The sequence below is a fragment of the Trachypithecus francoisi genome, unplaced genomic scaffold (assembly GCF_009764315.1).
Source record: "Trachypithecus francoisi isolate TF-2019V2 unplaced genomic scaffold, Tfra_2.0 Lachesis_group14, whole genome shotgun sequence".
Lineage (NCBI taxonomy): Eukaryota > Metazoa > Chordata > Mammalia > Primates > Cercopithecidae > Trachypithecus > Trachypithecus francoisi.
The window spans coordinates 23722191-23728562 of record NW_022681459.1 but is presented as its reverse complement, the minus strand read 5'-3'; positions in this window follow the sequence as shown (position 1 = coordinate 23728562).

The following is a 6372-nucleotide window of genomic DNA, read 5'->3' as shown; positions in this document are numbered from 1 at the left end:
AACTTCCTAATTGTTTTAGCGTTTTTTACTTCCTGATTGTGTTAGTACATTTCACTGGTACCTAAGCTCTAGAAGTTGTTTGCACCTATTGTATCTGGAGGGTGGAACTATTATCCAATGATATGGTGTTTTACAACTCTGCCAACACTGGCATCTTGAAATCAGCTGCTGTGGGAGTATTTACACCACAGAAATGGGCAGATGCTAGGAATTTCTTAGGAGTTTCTTCCCTTCTGGCAATCCAGTTTGTGGTTAAACATTCCTCAACATGTTACTGTCCCCGATGTGATGTAGGCTTAATTCAGAAGTGTGATCGTGGGCTCCTTTTAAATAACTTTGATCTGAAGATGAGGCTTCTGTGCTTTCACTTGCTGAGATGCCAGTGCCTCCTGGGGTGACTGGCTTTGTGGCTGCAAACTCTCCTTCTCCAGTTTCTTTTAAAGGAGAGCCATGTTTGCTCTGTTCTCCCTAGCACTGAAGTAGCAGGTGTGTTTGTGCAGGTCTTTGAGGTAGTCTTAAAGTAAACAGCCTTGATAAAATCTTTTTTTCCCTCTTTTCTTCATTCTTCTGTTACTTGTATTGATCCAGGTCTTTCTACAGGCACAGAGTATGCTGGCTGTGTTTGTACATTTTTGCAAATAGATAATCATGGAAGTCTATTGTATAGAAACAGGCTTTATGACTATGAACTGTAAGCAAGGGGGTGGCGAACAACTTCCTCTCCTTTGAGATTTTGGTGTATGGAAAGTTTCCACTTAAACTCCTTTCCACAGCGTGGCCTTCTCTTTTGTTGCTGTATTTGGAATGCATACCAGCTGTCACAGGGCAATAATCCCAGAGATGAAATCAATTCTCTTACTGGCCTTTTATGGAAAGTTCAAGCTTGTCTTGGGTTGGGCACTCTCCCTTTTTAGCTTCAGGTATATTTTTTGGTGTATTAAGGGAATAAGACTCCCATGCAAGGATTGTGTGTGAAGTGTTGAGAAGTTAATTGGTGTTCTAAGTGAGCCCTGTGTGTTACCAAGGTATTTGGGGGTGTCTGGTAAATGGCACACTCTTCCTGCCCAAATTCTGAACCAAACAAAGGGTGAAATAAAGGCATGAGGCCAATGGAATCGCAAAGACCGTTGTTGTTGTTGTTGTTGTTGTTGTTTTTGAGATGGAGTCTGGCTCTGTCACCCAGGCTGGAGTGCAGTGGCATGATCTTGGCTCACTGCAACCTGTGCCTCTCAGGTTCAAGCAATTCTCTTGCCTCAGCCTCCCGAGTAGCTGGGATTACAGGTGCCCATGACCACACTCGGCTAATTTTTGTATTTTTAGTAGAAACGGGGTTTCACCATGTTGGCCAGGCTGGTCTCGATCTCCTGACCTCAGGTGATCCATCCGCTTCAGCCTCCCAAGGTGCTGGGATTACCACTGTGCCAAAGACCACCTTTATTCCAGGCCAAAGACTATAACTGACAGTCTAGGTTGGAGGATATGGCTTATATCTTTGGGCGAATAAGCTCATTAATACAGAAGTCCAATTTTGGCATGGCAGGTGGATGGAGGTGGGCGCGGTGGAACTGGACAGACCTCTACTCCACCCAACAGGGATGAGCCCATCCTTGGAGGAGCCCAGCCCTGGAAGTGCCAGTCACTCCTGAGAGTAAATCGAGATGCAAGAACCTCTTACTACCCATGACCCGAGTCTCCTTTCAAACCTACCAATCAGGATGCTAGGAGTGCATAACGGACAGGGTAAGCCAAGGGTTATGCTAATGAGCTCCTCCCCTTCCCCGATCGGATCCTGTGGGTTTCTTTCTTCCCACAGCCACCCCCAGTCTGGCCTGGCCAACAGACACTGCAAACAGATGCCGTTACCTACAGCAGCTCAGGAAAACTCCTCTATTTGAAAGCTGAGCTCTGTCTGTATCAGACCAAGTTTATGGAATGGAAAAGGATCGATGGTCATTTCAGAGTGCTTTTGTGGGGGAAAAAACCAGGATATTGTAATTAAAGTTGATTATACCAACAAAGTCAAAAGTTCTGGCCTTCCTTACCCTTAAGTGATGACACTTGAATGAATGGCATCCCCCCACCTCAAAATTCATGCCCACCTGAGGCCTCAGAATGTGGCTTGATTTGGAAATAGGGTATTTATTTATAGATGCAGTCAAGTTAAGATAATGTCATACTGAGTTAGAGTGGGCCCTAAATCCGGTATGACTGTACCCTTATAACAAGAGGAAGACTTGGACACAGAGACACAGACATGGAGGATACCGTGTGATGATGAAGGCGGAAACTGGAATCATGTTGCCATGAGCCAAGGAACAGCAAGGATTCCCAACAAACACCAGGAGCTGGAAGAGGCAAGAAAGGTTTCTTTCCTAGAGATTTCGGAATGGTCCAGCAGTTGGCCACCCATGTGGACCCCCTGAGGAAGGAAGAGGGAGATTTTCTTTGTGGGGAGAGATAATGGAGGAATGGGCAAAATCCAGGTGGCATTGGGGCTGTCACTGGATTGTGTGGTTGATGGCAGAGGTGGGATGTCTTATGGTGCAATCTTTACTGAGGCTCTGAGCCTCCTGGACACTTGCAGCCCTCCCAGCCCATCACCTGCATCCTTGATTTTTCAGTGAAAGTGCCAGAATCCATGTGGTTGCTGTGGAGAGTCATCAGTCAGGCTCCCAAATCTAATTCAGGGCCTTGGAGACCACTTTCTCTCCCAACTCAAGTCCAGCACCCCCACCTCCTCCACTCTCTTCCTAAACAGTCTTTAACAGGAAGGAAAAATGGGTAAGACTCAGTTTAACCACACACCGCAGAAGGGCTGGGAAAGGATTGCGGGGGAATGGGGCAGGTTTTTTATGATAGTCATTCTAGGGTGCTCTTGTATCCTTCCAGATGCTTCTGTATAGCCAACAGCTCATTCGAGGCCTTGGACAGGTGCTCTGCCATCGCTCTTAGCATTGTGGAAGGCTGAGGCCAGGAGGCCTGAACTGCAGGTCTTGCTGTGTCATTGCCAAGTTTCATCTTCAAGGTAACAGAATGCACTATAAAGAGAAGTTTCTGTTCTTGGAGATTTGAGACTCTTTCCTGACAGCTGATTTGCTGGAGATAGAACTTTTGTCGAATAGGGTCTGAGGCACGGTGGGTGAACAATCGGTGGAAACTGACTGTGCACGTGTGGGTGTGGGTGCTGCCTCATGGATGAGTCCTTGTGTAGAGGCCAGGCAGATATTAGCAGACTGAGTTTGACCTTGGGCATTCGAATTCTCTGTCCTCAGTCCTAGGCTTATTGTCTCTCTACCTTATTTTTTCTGCTCAGAAAATATATGTCAGCCTTTGACATCTGTTCTCCATCCTTTCCTGACCACTGAGATCCAAGCCATTTATTAAGTTTCCCCCAAAATGTCTGATTGTATTGCTGAAAAATTGCCATGGCTGTTCTCAAGCACAATCGATTTCCTCTGCGAGCTCTTGCCTCTTTTGGTTAAAAAGGAAACGTTGCATTTTTCTATCTAATCCTGTCGTGAGGTTTTTTTCATTCATTCAATGTGTGCATTCAAATAACACCTCTCGGCTTTCCCATTTCTCACTCCTAATCTTTACTTCTCTTTTCTGAGATTTACAACTTACACATGTGCCTGTCCCTGTCTTTCAGTGGATGGCATGCCTCGCTCTCCACCCTATCCCTTTCTTCTGCATCCTCCTGCAGTAGTAAGTCCTGGGGGGACCCCACAAGTACCCACAGCAGGTTCTCCTTGCTCTCCTTCCCTTGGCCCAGTACATTCCATTTTCTTTTTCTTTCTATTTTCTTTTGAGTCAGGTTCTCACTCTATCACCTAGGCTGAAGAGTGTAGTGGTGTGATCAAACTCACTGCAGCCTTGACCTCCCAGACTCAAGTGATCCTCCCACTTCAGCCTCTAAGTAGGTGGCAGTACAGGCGTGAGCCACCATGCCCGGCTAATTTTTGCATTTTTTGTAGAGACGGGGTCTTGCCATGTTGCCCAGGCTGATCTCCAATTCCTTGGCTCAAGCAAGCCACCCATCACGGCCTCCCAAAGTGCTGAGATTATAGGTGTGACACACCACGCCCAGTCACATTCCATTTTTAAAATCAAAATGTGTCTCCTTATAAAATGTCTTTACTCAAAGATGATGTTCATTTTTCCATTCACAACTTCTAGCATCCATGGAAAACAAAGCAGATCCTAACCTCCATGAGATAAAAACCACCAGTTTTCCCTTGGCCTCTAATCAAGCACTCATTTGTAACAACAAGCACACAAAATAGAAAAGATCTTTGCAGAAGGTCTTTTTTAAAGTACTAGGGGAATCAGCAGTTTCACCATCCTACCTCTTATGGAATCTACAATACATGTTCACTCTTTTAAGACCATTCAATTCTGCTGGAGAAAATAAGAGAAATGAATGAGATAGATGGGACCATATATGCTCTGCTCAAGAAATGCAAACAAAACCCACAGCTGCTCAGCAGGGCAGCTGGCGAGCCCCGGACACTGGCCAGGTGAACGTGCTCCTATGTTCCTTTGGTAGAAGAAGGGCGTGCAGGTTCTGGGCACCTTTCATCTACTAAGTCTCCTTGTTTGACTATTTGACTGGTCCTGGTAACCACACCATCAGCAGGGGAGGCTGATGGGCAGATAGAGACAGATGTGTGAACATTGCATAGCCCAGGACCCACACCTGTGGTCCTTCCACCCTGAAGGCACCAGATCCTACGTGTGTCAACCAACTGCAGATCTCTCGCCTTGTTTCTTGCTGCGTGTTTGGAACTGATACATTAAATGATGGGATTCAAGCAACTGAATGTGGTCCATCAGCCTTGCTGTTCTGTGTGGGGGGTGCTTATAGGCTGGCCCTGTATCAGCCCTGCATCATATGGAGCATATAGACTTTAGACTTGTGCCCCCCAGCTGTTTTGTGGATTCTTTTGGAAGATGCATTAGTCAGTATTCACTGGAGAAACAGAACCAATAGGGTGTGTGAATGCTGATGCCATGAACATGTGTGTACACATACCATTTTGAGTCCCGGCTTTCAATATTGGGGGGTATATACCTAGAAGTGGAATTGCTGGATCATATGGTAACTCTGTGTTTAATTTTTTGAGCACCCCGCAACCATTTTCTACAGTAGCTGCACCATTTTACATTTCCACCAGCAATACACAAGGGCTCCAGTTTCCCCACATTCTCACCAGCATTACTTTCTGTTCTTTTGGTAACAGCCATCCAGATGGATGTGAGGTGTGCTGTTATTTTTAGTTCCTTACAGCTTCTTCTGCCCCACATCAACAGCTCTCACCAACTGCCCATCTCTGCACTTCCTCCGAGAGAGGAGGAATTTGATTGGTCACGTGCATCTTATCATGCTAGGCCATAGGTCACAGTCATTGGCCAATCCACAGGTGGACAGCTCCCGGGTCAGTTGATGATCAGCTAAGACCAGAAAGAGATGAGTCACTTGTTGAAGCATGACGTGGCTACCTACAGATGACCTCTTCAAAATTATCTTCCCTTAGGATAAGCCGTGGGAGCAAACCACCAAAAAAATGTCCAACACAAGAGGGGAAAGATGCTGGGGAGCTAAGCTGTGTCTCCCCTAAAATGTAATAAAGGAAGTTTGCCCTTGGCACATGCCATCACTTATCTGGAAGCTTCTCTCTTGCCCTTTGTCCATGGGGTCTTCGACAGGCCGTGCTCATGTAATTCTCTCCTTTATAGGCACTCAACCGTGGTGCCGCATTTTAATAGGAAACTCTCCATAATAAAAACCCCTTTAATGTCCAAAGACACTGAGCCATTCTAGGGGAAAGATTGGTGAAGAGATTGAGGGCCACCCTGTCTGGTGGCTACTCCATCATTTAATAAGGCTGGGGATAAATTGCATCAATACTTCATTCTGCTCCACCTTGTATCACTGGCCAATGCTTGAGAAGGGATGTCAGAGACGTCTTTTGAAACTTACCATTGTTTCTGCTATAAGAGAAGCATTGAAGATGTCACTGCCTCACAAAAGGTTTTTTTTTTTTTTAATAAGAATGCTTGTGGAAACCTGTCTGGGATCTGGGCTGAGTGCTAGCTATTAGGTAGCTCTGTTTTTCATGAATTTACGGAGATGAACTTGGGTAACTGTCTAGGTTTCCCTTTGGGTGTTGGCTGTGGAAAGCTTAGAGCAAATAGATTTCCCACAATTTGGGACTGAGTTGCATCTCCTCCATAAAATCCATCTGTTGAAGCCCTAACCCCCAGTGTCAGAGAATGTGACTGTATTTGGAGACAGGCACTTTAAATAGGGACTTAAGTTAAATGGGGTCATTGGGTCTTAATCCTATATGACAGTTGTCCTTATAAGAAGAG